The sequence below is a fragment of the Pleurodeles waltl genome, chromosome 9 (genome assembly GCF_031143425.1).
Source record: "Pleurodeles waltl isolate 20211129_DDA chromosome 9, aPleWal1.hap1.20221129, whole genome shotgun sequence".
Classification (NCBI taxonomy): domain Eukaryota; kingdom Metazoa; phylum Chordata; class Amphibia; order Caudata; family Salamandridae; genus Pleurodeles; species Pleurodeles waltl.
Genome location: NC_090448.1, coordinates 142481103 through 142501512, shown reverse-complemented (window position 1 = coordinate 142501512; position 20410 = coordinate 142481103).

Here is a 20410-nt window from a genome sequence, read left to right as displayed (position 1 = left end):
AATCCAATGCCAAATGTAGATTACAAAAGATACATTTTCAGTCAAGAACAACAAAGAGTTGGTGAAACCATAGTTGGATTTGTTGAGAAACTGGATATGCTCATAAGAACACTGCAGATTCAATTAATTTAATGACCAACAAGCAATACATCACAGAATTACTCATTCAGATTAATTCAGAAAAAGAATGCTTACTGAAACTCTTAGTCAGAAGATAGTTCTCATGGCTGCCAGAGCCGAAGAGCATGCCAATTGACAAGCTGCTGGCATGGAGGCTGGAGGTGCCCAAAGGGAGTCAGTCATGAACATGAAAAGTAAGCAAAAACACAAAGCTGAATGACACAAGGTGATACCTCCCCAGAAAAAGAAGTTGTGTTTGAAATGTGATTGTTGAATCCATACAAAAGTGAATGTCATGCCATTGGACAGAGGTTCAAAGGCCGTGGCCATTTCGTGATGGTTTGCAAGACAAAGGAAAAAGTGCATCACAGCAAAAAGAAAAAATGGTTGACCGAACATTCCAGAAGCGTCACTCGACGCACACCCACAAGGCCAAGCGACAACATCAGTTGAGACAAATCAACACCAAATGAAGTCGACCATCATCTAAATCATCATCAAAAAGTTTGTCAGTACCAATATCAGGTGAAAGTGAAGAAGATGATTGTGGAATGTTGATGTTTACCTCAGAAAAATGTGCACATGTTGGACTGGCTACAACTGAAGAAAAATACCAGACAGAGAAAAGTCTAATGAAAAAGCACCTAATTCATTCAAACATTGTCCAAGGATTACACTAAAAATAAATAGTTGTTCCATACCTTTCATCATCAACAGTGGTGAGCTGATAAATATCATGCCTGAGGAGAAATAGAATGAACTATTTCCATTTCCAGGACCGATGCCATAAAAAACCAAAGTGTACATATGGGCTGCATCAACACCCTTGAAAAGTAAAGGTTTTTTTGTAGCACATATGAAACACAAGAAAACAAAGGTGCAAGAGGCCATTCACATACTTCAAGGTACAGCATCAAGAGCCTGTTTACCCAGGTTCAGCACAGTTGCGGATATGGAACTGATATCAGTGAACTACAATATGAATGCTGATCATGAAATAGTAGGTCAGTTACCTTCCTTATTTAATGGATCAGGAAAACTTAAGACTATGAAAGTACAATTGCATATTAATGAATTATGTTCGTAGTATTGCTCAAAGATACTGGAGAATTGCATTCAATTTACAAGAAGCTGTTGAAAAGAAATTCAAATCATTACTTAAGCATGATATTGTCACATAGGCTCTCATTATTCTAATGAGACAACTGGATTTTGAGTGGCAGAATCGCCTGCTGTGTGGGAGACTGACCCACTACAGGTGACACCTGTCGCTCCAATCCGGGTTCTGCTCCGGCTAACTAGCAGTGCCTCACCTCTACCCTAGGGCAGGGGTGATTGGGCAGCCAAGCGCATGACAAACTGGTTTCTCAGGGACGCCTTGGTCACTCAGGTCTCATCCGTTTTTCTCAGTTACATTAGTCTCACAGACACAATGACAAACAGAGGCAGTATATTTTTCAATAATGCTTTAATAAAGCGACTGCATCTTAGATAGCAAAGCATGGACTGCAAAAACCAGGGTGATACAGCATGACAAGATTAAGATTGAGACAAGGAGAGTAAAACATACAAGTAATACTACCTACTGTATTGTCACTAGAGTCAGCAGACTAATTCCTACCTAGGCTATGATAGAGCACAGCATGTTAAGCTCTAGTTCTGCTCTTTAGGTTCCCCTGGAAAGACGTCATCCCCCATACCTGAGCAAAGGCCTGAAGTCTTTAAAAACAGGCTTAGCGAAACACTCGGCAATCAGCATACAGTCGTGGTTCTCTGGCTGGAATCTCCCTCTAACATGTAAAGGATAGGGAAGTGTTTTTCTAATAAAACAGCTGATGTTTTTAGAAAATGTCCCTATGTAAGGATGTGTATTGTCTATGAATGTCAGAGACTAAACTTATACCACGTTCACTGGCAACCTGTCTTACTGCAGCGTCGGAAGAAGCACAGAGTGACCAAGAATGCCTTGTTTGAGAACAGAGTGCTGGCCTAGGTAAAAACAGGCAGATAAAGAGAAAATAAAACAAGACCGTAAAAGTGGATACTGTAACAATAATAAAGCAAAGTCAAATAAAATATATCTAGGTTAAAGTGCACAGCGGCAGGCCTAGTATGTTAAAATACCATGCATGAAGCTAAAACTAAAATGGCTACACAACATTGTCGGTTGAAGGTGGTTCAAAGCCTAAATATACTTAAAAGCTACTAAGCTCAACGTAACATATATATGTCAAAATGTCAATAATGACAAGTTAAAAGGACACATGAGCGTTTAAAATGACAATTTAAAACTGTTAACATGTGGCATAAAAAGGCCAAATTTTAAGAGTCAGAGTTATTTTTAGAATTTCCAATCGATTCCGGGACAATGGAGAACAGGAAATCTTCCACTTCAGCAGGTGTTAAAGTTGGAAAGGCATAGCCGAGAAGGACCAAGGAGCAGTTGTGTTGCATAGCCTGAGCCTCAGCCAAGGCCGCATTCCTTGGTGTGCCCAATGACGAGTTAAGAGCCACATCCTCCAGGAAGGGCAACTCATATGTAGCTTCCCGTAGCAAACGCACCTTCTGTTGATTAGCCCTCAGCGAGAACATCAACAGATCAGCGTCCAAAGAAAGCAAGCTTTGCGTAGAAAGACAAACTTCCAGTGCATATTCCAAAGAGCACCAGAAGCACCGAAATACAGGCTACACACAATGTAAAACCGATCTAAATGGCAAAGACCATTCAAACTCCAATTGCTCCAAGAGTGTTGCTCCAAAATACTGTGTCATTGATGGTATTAAACTGAATATGCAGAAGAAGGTGTGAACAAAACCAGAACCAACAGCCTTAAAGAGATTTGCGATTCCAGTAGTACTGGACGCATTAAATATCCGTCCCACTAGTTCACCAAAGTGTCTCGGAAAGTTGGTACTTAAAAGGGACTGTATCTCTGCAGACGACCTTGTCACCCAAAGTGCATAGGTCACACGCGCAGTTGTAAGAGCCACATATTTTTGAAACAATAAAGCCTTGAGTCTGCTCAACCTGTCAAAATTTACATTGGAAGTAGCAATATGAGGCCAAATGTCCGGTACCTCTTTTATTTTAGTGGGAGGAAAAAGTAAGTTCCCGCAGCATGTAACATTATTAGAGACCGAAACAACATCAACTATTCTGGCTCGCATCCCACAACAGTCTTCACCATTGAGGAGAACATAGCTGCCATTTGAAACCCCTGGAACGTAGGTCTAATCAAGGGGACTGGAACTCCCTTCAGATAACAAGCCAAGTTTGCTGCAGAAGCGTTTCACGCCCCATGCAAGGACAGCTGTTTACAAACCATCGAATGGCTGACAGAAGTCTTGCATTCATTACCGCTAAGAAAGACTTCTTTCATGCCACTGAGACATTTGTATGCAAAGGGTAGCTCCCACACCTCATGGATGTAACTATCTCCCAGTTTTTCATATCTGCCTACCGGAATTTGATTTAAGCAGGATGTGAATTGTAGTGTGGAAATAGGAAGATTAATGACCCTGTGTAGTAACCACTCAGCAGATGGTATTTCAGCCATAGTAAAAGGCAACTTTTCTAATCTTTCGATATTTAGCATGATGTAAGTCACTTCTTTCTTAGCCATAAGTTGTTGTTGTCGCGTTAAATTAAAAGAAGAAAATATTTCCCTCGCACTGACATATTGCCAGGGAACGCAACCCACCTTCAGTGTTTGAAGTGTCCAACCCAACTGTATAATAATAGACCTTAGCTGACTCTGTCCATGATGTAAGGAAGACATATCTGTTTGTACAATGTCTATAGCAGAAGAGACAATGGTATTTAAGGTATATATCCGGTCGGATAGGGTATTAATCCCATTATCTCCAACAGCAAATGCCTTCTTTAAATTTTCCTGGTCTATTTGCCTTAACCAGGCAGCAGCTTCTTGTTGTGAAAGCTTCCAAATTTCATTATATACTTCATATAAGAAGCGTTTTCGACGTTGTTTTCTGAGGCCTAACAGAAAGTCCTGTAAGTCGGTGTTATTAGACAGGAGACTGAGGTGTTCTCTAACCGCGTCTAGTGAGGAACTCTTTAACCATTGCTGGCATAGTTTCCCTACACTGTATGTTGTTACTATACCTACATGTTCGGACGATATACAGCGAGGGTCTGGCCTACTTGTTCTAAAAACCCCTGAGGAGTTGATAAAACGTTTGTGACACCCTTTGGTATCTATTGGCCACAAAAACTACCCACCAGGACGTGTCAGTGAAACATTAAATGAGCCATTCTGGATCCATTAATCAAGTTGATCTTCAGTTGCATTTCTATATTTTTGCCATTTATAAAATTTTGCAGGAGCAGGTATACTGGGCATGTTCAATTCCTTAATCTTTGCTAAGCCTAAACAACTCGTTTGTTGTACAGTTTCATTTAAAAATATCATATGAACTGGTATCAGGCATGCTCTAAATGAAGCTTCCTTCCCCCGTATTTGCCAATGTCTAGTTCCCCACACACTTTTCAAGTCAATCGACTTTAGCCAATATTCATAGCCTTCTACAGTCAATTGGGAAACAAAAGAATCCGAATATATATATTTCGTATTTGTCAATAGTATGCGTATGTTTTCTGTAGGTGGCAATTTAAAATAATACGACTCAGCATTTTTAACATCGTGCCCAGAAAAATATGTAAACTTTTCAGAATACGTTTTAGAACTCCATTGTGGTGGAGTCGGACAATGTTCCCATTGTGTATGATTGAAAACAGTTTTAGGGCTACTTGCTCTATGGATGAAATGGTGCCCATAATAATTGTAACAAAACATATCACCATAATTCTCTTTAGATTGATAAACATCTTTGTTTTCAAATACAGTATAATACTGCAATTCAGTCATCATAGAATCAACTGTTTTCACAACCCAATCATCAGAAACAACCCCAGGTATTATTATATAGTTCATTGAAAGTTTAAACACATATAGGCCCTCATTACGAGCCTGGCGGTCTGTGACCGCCAGGCTCGCGGTTGGCGGGAGCACCGCCGACAGCCTGGCGGTGCCCCTTAGGGCATTCTGACCGCGGCGCTTTGGCCGCGGTCAGTGCAGGAAAACCGGCGGTCTCCCGCCGGTTTTCCGCTGCCCGTCAGAATCCTCCAAGGCGGCGCAGCATGCTGCGCCGCCTTGGGGATTCTGACACCCCCTACCGCCATCCTGTTCCTGGCGGTTCGCCCGCCAGGAACAGGATGGCGGTAGGGGGTGTCGCGGGGCCCCTGGGGGCCCCTGCAGTGCCCATGCCAATGGCATGGGCACTGCAGGGGCCCCCGTAAGAGGGCCCGCTTGTATTTCACTGTCTGCATAGCAGACAGTGAAATACGCGACGGGTGCAGTAGCACCCGTCGCACCTTCCCACTCCGCCGGCTCGATTCCGAGCCGGCGTCCTCGTGGGAAGGTTGTTTCCCGCTGGGCTGGCGGGCGGCCTTAAGGCGGCCGCCCGCCTGCCCAGCGGGAAACTCAGAATGCCGGCCGCGGTCTTCAGACCGCGGTGCGGTATTCCTGCGGCGCAACTTTGGAGGGCGGCCTCCGCCGCCCGTCAAAGTTGTAATGAGGGCCATAGTATTTGAATGACCTCCGTAGGGCCGTATATAAACAATCCCATCAGGAATTGGTACAGCGGAAGTGTTCACAAAAGACAAGTCTCTGCAGAGCTTGTGAGAAGAAAAATGTGGTTTTAGGACCTCATCCACCAGTTCAACTGCTGATTTTTCAGGAAGAAAACAACAATGTATTAACAAAAATAATGTGATGACAAACCCAATCCAAACCAGTGAGGCTAGTACAGTCATTTTAAGCAACAGATAGTTCCATGGAAGAATTAAGTAAGTTACTTTAAGCCAATTTATCAGCTTATGTGGTTTTAACAGTTAAGGTGTCGAAGAGGCGAATGAGTCAGAAAAGTCATCGTTGATGTCGGCAAAGTATCCAGAAGCAGTCTGTGCAAAAACTGGAGGCGTGTTTGTTGGTGGAGTTGGTGTTTCCCGCGGTGGCACAGAATAAATAGCACCATCCGTCTGTGTTGAAGTTGTATCAAATCGATCAGTAATTTCCATATTATTTGATGTCTTTGGAACCAATGCAAGATCATTTTCCACCCTCCCCAAGCCTCGAGAGGTATCAGTGTTGCTGCTTACAACTTGTAGAGGAACTTCTTGACCAGTAGCGACAACTACTGGCTGTTCCTTTTGGTCGGCTGTGCAGGATCGGCCACATGGTGTAGTCGATGGAGACAAAATTATTTTCTTTGGCACCAGCCAACGGTGGTAGAATAACACTTCTGGTGCTGTGTATTCCCAAAACTGGGACCAGTGCACAATAAGAAGGGCCAAATTCACATCACATTTTTCACATACTAGAACCCCCACTATAGGAATCCAGCCGGTAGGAGTTACAGGTGAATCCTTAATTCCTATGGAGGCAGCAATGGCAGAAGAGTTGTCGTAATTGAACTCTTGTTATTCCTGGAAGACAGTGACACGTTCATTTATGTCAAAAGGTGTTTCTGCCGCCTCCACGCCAGGACCATCAAGATCTGGAACACACATTTGAGTCCTATAGAGGCAGTTATATAAAGCACGACCCCCCAATGGGACCTTCTAGGCAGATTATCAAGTGCTCTCTGGACTCCATACAGGTGATTAAGCCAACTATGACCTATACCTAAGACTCTGGCTGTTAAGGATGTCTTTAAATCACAGTTTAATTGCTCCAGGACACTATTTCCCACGGGATGAAATCAAGACTAGTACTGGAGTTGGACCCCCAACAAAGCCATGGCCTCCCTGAAAGCCCTTGAGGCAAAAACAGGGCCCTAGTCCAAGTGGAAAGCTGCAACTGCATATGTACCGATAAAGACTCGCAAATCTTTAATAACAGTCGGAGCGTCAGCCAAGCGTTGTGGCCACACCCATAGAAATCTGGATCAGGAGTCAACAGCGACTAGGATGTATTTGCGTGCACGGTTTGGTGTTAGGGGACCGCAATTGTCCAAGTACACACATTGTAAAGGTTTGTTTGAAATTAGGAGGGGTGTTTGTTGTGGGCGATTAGCAGTGGAAACTTTGATTTGTTGGCAGATGTCACAGCAAAGGACATACTACTTGGCCTCCTTGTATAGCCCTGGCCACCAAAAACAGGCTTGTAGCAGTGATATTGTAGCCACCACACCAGCATGGGCAGATGCTGCCCCCTCATGTGCTGCTTTAATCAACTCTGGTCTTATATCTTTAGTGGGAATTTCTCAAACACCTGTACCTGGTATCTTAACTTCAGCGTTTAGGCCGCCTCCCACTCAGTAGGAATATTTAGCAGGAAATGCTTTTTGATAGGGCATACCATCAGCCATAGCTTTCACGGCAGCCCATATGTCTGCGTCCGGTTTCGCTCCTGAGCAGGTTACTGCAGCAACAGTGGCCGTAGCAACTGCTGACTTTGCGGCTTCATCAACCAGTGTATTCCCAGCCACGTTTATTACAACGCGCTTGTGTCCAAGTGTACGTACAACGTGGACATTTTGTAGCGTTTCCTTCAGATCCTCTAGTTTCCCCCACAGTAATCTGCATTTAATGGTGTTGCCTTTAAAATATCTGAACCCATTCTGGCACCAGTAATGTAGGTATTCATTGAAGGACTGGACACAAAAGTACGAATCACAAACAATCAGTGTTTACTGTGCAGGGTCCGTATGATCCAGTGCCATCGCCAGAGCCTTCAGCTCTGCTAATTGTGCTATGCAATGCCCTAGGGTTTGCGTGTATGTATGTTGGGGACAAAATGTATTATCCTCCATGTAGCCACTCACAACTGCGCAAGCAGTGGAGTATTGGTGGTTTGTGCCAATTGCAGGTTGTGCAGAGCCGTCGGTGTACATGACTCTATAATAGCGATCAATAGGCTGTGTGTTTGCCGGAACTGGGTAGCTCATATTGCAAAAATTCTTGAGTTTGTAATTTTGGGTCAAAATGTAAACTACATCAGTGGCTGTCAAAGACGTGGCCCATTGGATCCAACGTAGATGTAATGCTTTTGCTTTAGGAACGCTGGCTTTTGTGACAGCCTCTAGAGCTGGGATGGGAGAAACGACAATAATGCGTTTGCCCTGGGCTAGAGGTCTTTCTTTAATGAAAGCCATCTGAACAGCAGTGACAATTTTCTCAGTGGGAGCAAAGCGTTGTTCTGCTGCTGAGTATAAATGTGATATGTATGCTATCGGGACCATCTCACCCTCATTAAAGGCTACATAGCTGAAACCAATGGCATCAGCAATTACTCTGATGACCAAGTGTGTTTTGTTGTCCCTTATATGTAGATGTTGTGCTGCAAGCATGTCTGTCTGCAAGTCTCTGAGAATGAGTGTGTGTTCGACTATCCAAAACTTACTTGAAAAGTCAGGACGTAGTAAGTCATATAATGGTTTTATGCGTGACGCATAATCCGGAATGATTTTGGAAACCCAATAGAGATTGGAGTTTTTTTATCGTATTTGGAGGTTGTAATTGTGTTCATTTTTCTAAGAATCGATATCTCGTATCCTAGAAACATGACGCTGAGGAAGGCTATTTTTGTGTTTTTTGAAGTTGAATTTGTAGCCAAATTCAGCAAATCCCACAACAATGCGGGCTACCTGTCTTAAATGTTGTAGTAATTCATCATCCCTAAAATAGATATCCTCTACATAGGACAATGCTTCAGGGTCAATGTCGTGCAAAATTGCAGTCACACGAGCTGCGAACAGTCCTGGGCTGTTCTTGTACCCCTGAGGTAAATGACAAAAAAAATTCTCAGAGCCCATGCGCTGAAACTTGTTAAGTCTCTACTCTCAGGCGCTACATTCTGGTAGAAGAAACCATTGGAAATATCCAGTGTTGTTTTATATTTTTTGCTCACTATGTTGTTCATTAGTGCTGTGCTATGTGAGTTTTGTATAGCGTATGCGCATGTCGACTGTTTAAATGTCTGTAGTCTAAGACTATTCTGTATGAATGGTCCGGTTTAGCTACTGTAAATAAAGGATTATTAATTGGGGAGACACAGGGTTCAATTATGCCCTGGCACTCTAGTTGTGTGAGGATTTCTCTCACAGGTGCTTTCACATCATGTTTTGTTGGATACTGAGTTTGAGGTTCATTTTTAATAGGTATTACGTGGTAGGGGGATTCTTTATCCCATCCTACATGGTTGCGATATAACACGGGTGCCTGTGCCAATGACCAATCAATGGCGTAAGATTCAGCGAGTTCCTCCGGAACCAGGGGTGAAAAAGAAGGTTTAATAACCTCTTCCCCATATGGGCAGGTACAGACAAATTCAGGTGGCCAATCCTGTTTGGCCAACAAGATATCATATATATTTACCACGCGATCCCAAAAGATTGCGTCTATTGTGTGTTCAATGCCTCCTTCTAACTGTAGCGTTACTTTATACACCCTATACAGCGTGGAGACTCGCATGTCCGCAGTTTCTACTTGTAGAAAGTCATCAGTTGCTTTCACCTCCAGGTGCTCTAGAAGACTCCAGCAAACTATTGTGACCTCTGCTGCGCTGTCTAGCAGTGTTAGTGCCCACTTCCTGTTCTTCAAGCGGACCCTCTTCTTGAGCGGCATGTCATATTGCAACTGCTGCCCCCTTTTTCTTTTTAAATTAGGATTTTTGTTGGGCGGTTTCTCTTAATTTTTTATAGAAACCTCTGATGAGCGTTGTGATTCCTGTCTCGGTTTCACGTACTCTGTTCTTCGCTCTGATCGCCCACCTCTCTCACTGCGTTTTTCCGATGAGTCCTGAAAGGAACGAGATTAGCGTGTATCAATATATTGATATCAATCAGTTTTTTTTAAACATTATCTTTATTTCGGAGATTATATCTATACTGCGGGGTCTCCATACGCAGAGATTCTCCCCTCTCTTTTTTAGGAGTTTGTTGTTATTTATCCCAGCATTTCTTGTTACCCTCAGGAGCTTGCTTGGAAAAATCTTTGTTTGATTTTCCCTGAAACTGTAGTTTAGTTGGTCTGGCCCCTAGACTATCACGACCAATACTAGAATAGGTCTCTGCGATAATCTTTGGCAGCTCGCGTTCTTGATCCTGTTGAGGAACGTCACTGAGCTGCATGCACACTGCTAGTGCAATCGCTTCCCCTTTAAGATTACTTAAAATAATGGAGGGTACTGTGTCAAAACTGCCCATTAATTGCATCCCCAAGTCCAGGGCAGGGGCAGCCCCGTATTCATCTTGAAGTTGCTTCAACACTTCCAGCAAATTGGCAAGTGTCGGCGTACCGTGTGTGGTAGTATAGAGCGCGGCAAATACCGTGACCCAGGTATTACAGTTATATACGGTGGGGAACATCCCAAATGGCAAGCACATCGTTAGAATTCTATGTTTATCCTGAGGTCCCGTATGGGGAAATACCGCTTCTAGTGCATTTATTTTTTGAGCTAACCAAAACGGAGTTTCCTATCGTATGGCGGGTACTTTACCCATAATTGAATGTACCGTTGCAAGGTTAATACCTGGCGTCACGGCATGTGGTTGCGATGGAGCAACACGTACTGGGTTTGTATTCAATGTTTGCATTACAAACTGTACTAAACGCCTGTATATCGTTGTCAGTTCAGTAAATAAGCGACAAATCTCAGCTCCTGCTAAATTTGCTACTGCACGGTGAGGTTTATAAGTGGCCAATACAGCCAGGTAGGACCTTAATTACTTAGAGGACCTAACCTAACTGGTAAAATTGTGTGGGGTAGGGCACCATCAAGCCAATTATTGTGTTCATGATAAGATAAGGGTATTTCTAAATATGCATATGCTCTGTATTGTCCAGGTACGTTTGCAAGTGTATAGTGATGAAATGTATTTGTGTTCCCATCAACTGCTGGAAATGTGACCCAAGAATAAAATAGTTCTGTTCTATAAGCTGCATCTGTGTCAACAACAAATGTGACTGGAGCCCCCTGGGCCGGTAGGCCATTTGCCAATAAATCTGCAGTGAGGGGTTGCCTCATATTTACTGCAATTGCTACTTGTTGCAGATTCGCCATGGTAAGTGGTAAAGTTGTTCAGCGAAAAGCATACCAAATGGGGATTTTCCTTTTTAGAGTTCAAGCTTGAACAACCTCCAGCATCAGATAGGGTGCCCTACTTTGCTGAGAAGGAAATCCTCAATACCACGGACGTCTCCGTATATAGAGTACTGGGGTGTCTTTGTATATAGTGAGACAGAGATACTCAGGAGGACCCGAAAATTAGAGCCTGACCAAACGTTGGCGGCGCCATGTCTCATAGGCTCTCATTATTCTAATAAGACTACTGGATTTCGAGTGGCAGAATCGCCTGCGATGTGGAAGGCTGAGTCTGACCCACTACAAGGGACACCTGTCGCTCCAATCTGGGTTCTGCTCTGGCTAACTAGCAGTGTCTCACCTCTACCCTAGGGTAGGGGTGATTGGGCAGCCGAGCGCATGACATAAGTGGTTTCTCAGGGAAGCCGGGGTCACTCAGGTCTCATTCGGTTCTCTCAGTTACATTAGTCTCACATACACAATGACAAACAGAGGCAGTATATTTTTCAATAATGCTTTAATAAAGTGACTGCATCTTAGATAGCAAAGCATGGACTGCAATACCCAGGCCGATACAGCATGACAAGATTAAGATCGTGACAAGAAGAGTAAAACATAAAGATAATGCTACCATATTGTCACTAGAGTCAGCAGACTAATTCCTACCTAAGCTATGATAGAGCACAGCAGGTTGAGCTCTAATTCTGCCCTTCAGGTTACCCTGGGAAGACATCATCCTCCATACCTGAGCAAAGGCCTGAAGTCTGTAAAGACAGCTGTAGCATAGCATTCGTCAATCAGCATACAGTTGTGGTTCTCTTGCTGTAATCTCCCTCTAACGTGTAAGGGACAGGGAAGTGTTTTTATAATAAAACAGCTGATGTTCTTAGAAAATGTCCCTACCTAAGGATGCGTATTTTCTATGAATTTCTTACACATATTGGTCAGTTTTGATAAAAAAGGCGAAGGGCCTGGTTTAGAGTTTGCAGACAGGCTACTCGTCACTATTACGATGGATATCCCATCCGTATATTAAGATCTTCATAGGATATTATGGGATCGTAATACGGTGGATGGGATATCTGTCACGTTTGTGACAAAGTAACCCCCCTGCCACCAAACTCTAACTCAGGCCCTAAGTTTTGAAGTATCATCAGCTGCAGAAAGTTTTCAAAATGTAATTAGTCGCATTATACAGCCTGTCGTGAATGTTTTCAACTATTGCAAAGTTAGTTTTTGGAGCTACACAGAAGGAACATGACAAAGCCCTCAGACAAGTGTGTTGCTTACCTGTTGACCCTGGTTAGCACTAAATACAAACAAAAAGTGAATTCAATAGGGCAAAGCTAACATTTTTGGCCATATCTTTTCTGATGGGGGTATGACACCAGATCCAGCCACAGTACAAGTGTTGTCAACTGCCAGTCCCCCACAAGATGTTTCCATGTTAAGTTCTTTCTTTGGCATGGCCAATTACTGTTTCAGATATATACAAGACTTTGCCACTGTGAGTGCTCCATTGAGAGAGCTGACGAAAAAAATGTTTCATTTCACTGGTCACATGAATGCGACCAAAGATTTAAGAGAATCAAACCACCTATTGAAAATGCTACTGAAATTGAATATTTCAGACCAAAGTCACATATGGAAGTTGTTGTTGACGCCAGTCCAGATGGTTTAGGTGTAATCCTTGCACAGCACAGTGGACATCCACATGCTGGAAGACCTATTGTGGCTTATGCAAGCAAAGGTTTGTACTGGACTGAATGTGCTTATTCACAACCTGAAAAATAAAGTTTAGCAGTAGTATGGGCTTGTGAACATTTCAATCTGTTCCTGTACGGAAAACCTTTCACGCTTGCAACAGATCATCAATCATTGCTGACCATCTTTGGCAATCCCAAGGCCAAGATGCCTCTGTGCATTGACCGTTGGGTTGATGGTTAAAAGAATACAACTACACAGTTGTGCATCATCAAGGGAAAGGTCAAAACCCTGCTGACTACCTCTCCAGAGTACCTATGTAGTGTTAATGTACCCCATCATAGACAACTGAAGCCTACATAAACGTAATTGTGAATTCAAACACTCCGGCTGCTATTTTGTTGGAAAACATTGTCACTGTCATAAGTCAAGATAGTGATATTTTAAAACAGAAAGACATTAGTACACATCAGTCATGGAACCAACAAACTCAACCAGTGACAGTGAACACCAAAAGTATAAAAATGACAAAGATGAACTGTCCAAGACATAAGAAAGAATTATCCTGAGGGGTTCAAGAATTGTCGCTCTGGAGAGTTTGTGACAACAGATAATTGAAGTGGCCCATGAAGGACATTGTGGAATCATTGCCACTAAAAGAGCTCTCCGTGATCGAGTATGGTTTCCTCACCTTGATGATCAAGTTGAAAGAGAGTTGAAGGACTGTTATCTAGGAAACTGCCTCTCATGAAAAACCACTCAACACCCCTTAAATATATAAATATGTCAGAGTTGTCAAAGCATACATCGGAAACAATTGCTTTTGACGTTTTCAGTCCACTTGGCAACGGACATCACCTGATGGTGATTGTGGACTGTTAGACTTGACATCCTTGGCGTGGTCTCCCGTAAGTCAGTTTGACAGGTGAACTTTTTGTGAATCTCCTCTAGACAGTGACACAAAGGGAGCTGTCTGATATGCAATCTGTGCTGGGAGGGGAGGAAGGAGTGGTCACTCACACCTGAAAGGGCTGTGCCTGCCCTCACACAATGCAGTCTCTAACGCCCTGGTGTGTCTGGGGCCGGGCCTGGACAAGGCAAGATCTTGTGAACAACAGAGACTTTCCTGTGAAGTAGGCCTGCTTCAAAGCCAGAAAGAGGTATAAGTATTGGCCCCAAAACCCCTGAAAATTAGATCACTTCTGGATTTAAGAGGAACCTCTGCCAAGGAGAAGAGCTGAGGAGAAGTGCTGCCCCCGCCTGTGACTGTGCTTTGTTGGGCTATCCTGCAGTTGTTGCTTCTGCCTGTGAAAGGGGACAGACTGGACTTTGTTGTGCATACCTGCTTGAGAAGAATCTCCAAGGGCTTGAAATGAGCTTGCCTTCTGTTTTGAAGTCTCAGGGCCATCAAAGACTTCGTCTGCCAGCACCTGGACTCTCTGCTGAGACCCCTGCCCTGCCAAGTTGTGCCCTATCCAGTCCCTGGGCCCTTGAAAGGTGAAGTTGGCAGAGAAGAGCTGAAAATCCATGCACAGAACGCTGTGCTGGGAAATTTCCGATGCACCATCTGCAACGCGTCTGATAAACAACAAACCACCAGCTTCATGGCTAAAATTGATGCTCCACCTGCATCACAGCTGGAAAATCGATGCATTGCAGCTGGAGAAATGACGCGCAACACCCACTTGCGGCTGCTGATAACAACGCAAACCCCACTAATGTGGTTTTCTAACACCGTACAACAACATTTTCCACGCATCATCCCTTGGCGTCAAAGTCTTCCCGTTTCTGCGCAGGTTCGAAGTGCCCCATCTGGAAAACAATGTATTGCTCTCTTGTGAGTGAGAAGAAACGATGCATCGCGGACCTGACCGGAGAAGAAAACAACGCACTGCCTCCCTTGCAAGGAAGGAATCTACGCATTGCTGCCTTTTCCGACGCACGCTCGCCCATGCAGCTTTATTTTTTACGCTAACCAGGTACTTTGTGTAACAGCAGCATCCTCACTGTTTTTTCAGGATTAAGGGCCAGATGTATCAAACTCCTGGTTTGCATTTCTTAAATAGCGAATTTTAAGAAATCACTCTTTACGAAATGCAAAATGGGATGTATCGAAATTGCGAGTTGGTAATAGTGAATTGTTAAAATTCGCAAACACAATTTGTGCATTGCAAATACCGAATCACAAATAAAATTGGGTGAAGGGGTGGTAAGGGATCACAATCCTCATCTGAGTCCGGCTTGGTGGGTTCCAAAGATATGCCCCTTTTCATTGCAATGTTGTGCAACATAGCACATGTAGCCACAATTTTGCAGGTCGTCTCAGGGCTTTACTGTAGTGCACCACCACTCTTGAGGATGCACCTGAAGTGGCTCTTCAGCAGTCCAAAGGTCCTCTCCACAACACTGTGGGTTGCCCTGTGTGCAACATTGTACCTCCTCTCAGCTGGCATCGCAGGACTCAGGTAGGGCGCCAGTAAGCACTGTCTCCTGGAATGGTAAGAGAGAAAAATGAGTACTTGTGATATCGGATGTCACATTTACATCAATGCAACATTGTCAACTATTACATTACCCAGTAGATATCCTTTGCCAAACTCCCCAGCTAGTGGTCTTGTGTAAATTCCGCTGTGGCAAAAGATGTAGGAGTCATGCGTGCTACCTGGATATCTAGTCACGAAATCGATTATGATGTTGGAGGCATTGCTTATCACTTGTATGTTCATGGAATGTAAATTCTTAAGGTTCCAATAAACATACTCTGTGGCCGATGGTAGATAGATAGCTACATGTGTCCCATCGATGGCACCTATGACATGTGGGAATTGGGCAATTTGGTAGAAATTTATTTTTGTCTGTTGTAATTCCTGTGGGGTGTTGGGGAATCCTATGTGCTGTTGAATTCTGCTCAGCATGGCCTTGAGGAATGCATTGAAAAATCGTGAGAGGGCACTCTGTGAGACCCCTCCTGCTGCTGCTATGACCCCTTCCAAGCTCCCGGAGCCTAATAGGTGCAGGGAGCATAATACCTGCACACGGGTTGGTATACTATTGGTCCTGTGTGTGGTGCGCCTGCAGTATGGGTGGTAGATCAGCTATCAGGTCAAGTATCATGGCTAAGCTTAACCTGTACTTCTCATATATCTCCTCCTCTGTCTGGTCAAAAAGGGTTATATGCACTCAAAAAATGTGTTCCTGTCTCCTCCTCGCTCTCCTCAAACCTGCCAGGATACTCATCCTCCTCACCATCACGTAGAGTGCAGACATTGTGGAAAAGAAGCTGAGTCATTCTGGGCCTCTTTATATAGGTTGCACCTGGTTACCACCTGATTTTAATTTGTGGTAAATTGCATGTGCAAAAGGCCATTCTGCGAATATTCGCTATTTGCGAATTTTTGATGCATCGCATTGCGAAATGGAATTTGCGTGTCACAATCTGCGTATCGCAAATAGCAACATGAATTTGCAGATTGCTATCTGCGTTTCGCAAATCTAGGTCGCAATTTGCATTATGCAGATAGCGATTCGCAAAATCATGTTGCTATTTCCGATAAGCAGATTGCAACCCGCAAAATCTTGTTGCAGTTGCAAGGAATCGCTATTTTAGCGATTCCTTCTATTCACACTGTGAATGCCTTTCATACATCGTGAAAGGCATTTTTGCATTCGTAAACAGGCAAATATTGTGATTTGCACTGTTTGCGAATGCAAAAAAGTTTCATACATCTGGTCTTAAGATTCTTATTCTTTCTAAAATTCATATCTTGACTTGTGTATGTTGGAGTTTTGTCATTCTGGTCTTGTTTGATTTAGATAAACATTACCTATTTTTCTAAACTGGTATGGTGTCCATTTTGTAGTGTTTTCACTGTATTACTGTGTGTGTTGGTACAAATACTTTACACATTGCTTCTGGGGTTAAGCCTTTCCGCTCGTGCCAAGCTACCAAGGGGGTGAGTGGGGGTTAACCAAGTGAATTTCTCCTTTACCCTAACTAGAGTTAGGGTCCCTGCTTGGACAGAGTGCAAACTGACCGCCAACCAGAGACCCCATTTCTAACATGGACGAATACTCTTGCTTTCCAATATTTGAAGATCTCTCGCCTATCACTAAAAAAAGAGTCCTTGAGAGTGTACATGGCATCTTTGTGATGTAGGGCATTCCTACGATTTTAAAATCTGACAATGGCCCATCATTCAATAGTCAAGTATTCAGACACTTTCTCAATCTACTTAATGTGAAGCACCAGGCGAGCACACCTCTTTGGCCACATGCTAATGGCCTAGTTGAACGTTTAATAAGTACGTTAAAGAAAGCTGCTCTACGTACTTCATTAGAAAAGCTAGACTTCAAGACTGTGTTCAATTCTACCCTGCAAGCTTACTGTTCAACTCCTCTCTCGATCATAGGTGAAATCCCTGCAGCGTTGATGTTTGGGAGAGCAATGACAACCAAGCTACCTCAGTGTGTCGCGTAGGCTCTCATTTTCCTAATGAGACTACTGGATTCGGGTGGCAGAATCAGTTGCACTGTGGGGGACTGAGTCTGAACCCTCTCCAGATGATGCCTGTCGGCCTAATCCAGGTTTTGTTCCGGCTAGCTAGCAGTGCCTCATCTCCCCCTAGAGCAGGGATGATTGGGCAACCGAGCGCATGACACAAATGACTCCTCAGGGAAATCGTGGTCACTCAGATCTCATCCTTTTCTCTAAGTTACATTAGTCTCACATATGGAAGGACATTTGGAGGCAGAGGATAGTTCAATGAGGTTTTATTGACGTAACTGCATCTTAGATATTAAAGAGTGTATGGCAATAACTAGGACGATGAAGCATAACAGCCTTAAAATTGTGACAAGGAGAGTGAAACATAAAAATAACACTACCATATTGTCACCAAGATAGTTAGGAATAGTTCCTATCAAGGCTATGTTAGAGCACAGCATGTTAGGCTCTAATTCTGCCCTTCAGGTTCCCTTGGAAAAACATCAACCCTCATACCTGAGCAAGAGGCCCGTAGCCTACGTAAGCAGCTGCACCAAAGCATTCAGCAATCAGAATACAGTCGTGGTCATATGGCTGGAAACTCCCTCTAACGTACATGGGTCAAAGTAGTGTTTTTATAATAAAACAGCTGATGTTCCAAGAAGGGATCCCCATGTAGTAGTGTATATGTTTCTGTGAACATTAGAGACAAAGCGTACCACTTTTGCCAGCAACCTATCTTTACTGCAGCCTTAAGAGAAGCACAGAGTGAAAGAAATGTCTTGTTTAAGACCGCAAATGTGGCTATTGTTAAAATAATAAATAAAGATGAATAAAATATATCTGGGTTAAAGTGCACAGCAGCAGGCTTAGTTTGCTAAAATACTATGGGGGTTATTACAACTTTGGAGGAGGTGTTAATCCCTCCCAAAAGTGACGGAAATACCACCAGCCGTATTACGAGTTCCATAGGATATAATGGACTCGTAATACTGCTGGTGGTATATCCGTCACTTTACCGTCACTTTTGGGACGGACTAACACCTCCTCCAAAGTTGTAATAACCCCCTATGTATGAAGCTGTAACTAAAATGGCTACACCCGACCTCCCCTTGCCGGTTCAAAGGTGGTTCACGCCTAATTATGTATAAAAGCTACTAAAATTCAACCTAAGGCATATATATCGGAATGTCAACAATGACAAGTTAAAAGACACTGGAGCATGTATTAGAAGGACAATTTAAAATGTAGAGTTAAAAAGGCCAAATCTCAAAAGTCAGAGTCATTTTGGAAGTTGCTAATTGAATCTGAGATAATTGAAGACAGGAAATCTTCAACTTCGGCAGGTGGTAAAGTAAGAAGTTCACATCTGGTAATGAACCCTCAGCGAGAACATCAACAGATCAGCATCCAATTAAAGAAAGCGCTGCGTAGAAAGACAAACTTTTAGTGCATGTTCAGATGAGCACCAGAGGCACAAAACACGGGCTGCACACAAAACAGAACCAGTCTGAACGAAAGAGACCAATCACACTCCAATTGCTCCAGGAGTGATGCTCCAAAGTACTGCATCATGCGTTCACAACACAGCTGCACTGGTGGAAGTGCTTTCAGTCCTCCTTGTTGCAACGGGACAGCCATTGCCCAGAAAAAGTAGTAATAGCAAAATGTCACCTATTATAGCCAAAGTTATCAGAAATCCCCCGAAAATACTGGAGAATATTGAGTGGATGGTTGAAGGTATTAAGCTGAATGTAGAGGAGAAGGTGTGAACGAAACCAGAACCAACAACCTTAAATACATTTGCGATTCCAGTTGTACTGGATGCATTAAATGCATTAAATATTCATCCCACGAGTTCACTAAAGTGTCTCAGAAAGTTAGTACTTAAAAGTGACTGTATCTCTGCTGATGACCTCGCAACCTGAAGCGCATAGGTCTCGCGTGCAGATGTGAGTGCCACATGTTTTTGAAACAATATAGCCTTGAGTCTGCTCAACTTGTCAAAATTCACATTTGAAGTAGCGATGTATGGCCAAATCTCAGCTACTTCCCTCTGTCATTTAGAAGGAAAAAGTATGTTCCCGCAGCATGTAACAATCTTAGAGACCGAACTGACATAAACTATCCGGATCTCATCCCACAACAGTTCTCACTATTGAGGAGGACATAGCTGCCATTCAAGAGCACCTAGAACGCAGGTCTAATCAAGGGGACTGGTACTTCCTTCAGATAGCAAGCCGAAGTCGCTGCTGTAGCGTTACACGCCCCCTGCAAGGACAGCTGTTTACAAACCATTGAATGGCTGACAGAAGTCTTGCATTCCCTACCGCTAAGAAAAACCTCTTTCATGCCACTGAGACATTTGTACAAGAAGGGTAGCTCCCACACCTCATGGATGTAACTATCTCCTAGCCTTTCATAACTGCCCACTAGAACGTGTTTTAAGCAGGACTTGAATTGAAGTGTTGAAATAGGCAGAATAATGACCTCATGTATTAACCAGCAGATGGTATTTCAGCCACGGTAAAAGGCAACATTTCGAATTTTTCAATATTTAACATGACATAAGTCGCTTCTTTCTTAGCCATTAGTTGTTGTTGTCGCGTTAAATTAAAGGCAGTTAATATATCCCTTGCTCTGGCATGTTGCCAGGGAACGCAACCTGCCTTCAGTGTTTGTAGTGTCCAACCTAACTGCAGAATGGGCCTTAGTTGATTCTGTCCATGGTGTAAAGAGGACATGTCACTTTGTATTACGTCTATTGCAGAAGAAACAATGTTGTTTACGGTGTATATCCACTCGGAGAGGGTACTAATCTCATTATCTACAACAGCTAATGCTTTCTGTAAATTCTCCTGATCTATTTGCCTTAACAGGGCAGCAGCTTCTTGTTGAGAAAGCTTCCAAATGTAATTATCAACTGCATGAAAGAAGCGCTTTCTGCGATGTTTTCTAGGGCCTAACAGGAAATCCTGTAAGTCAGTGTGACAGGAGA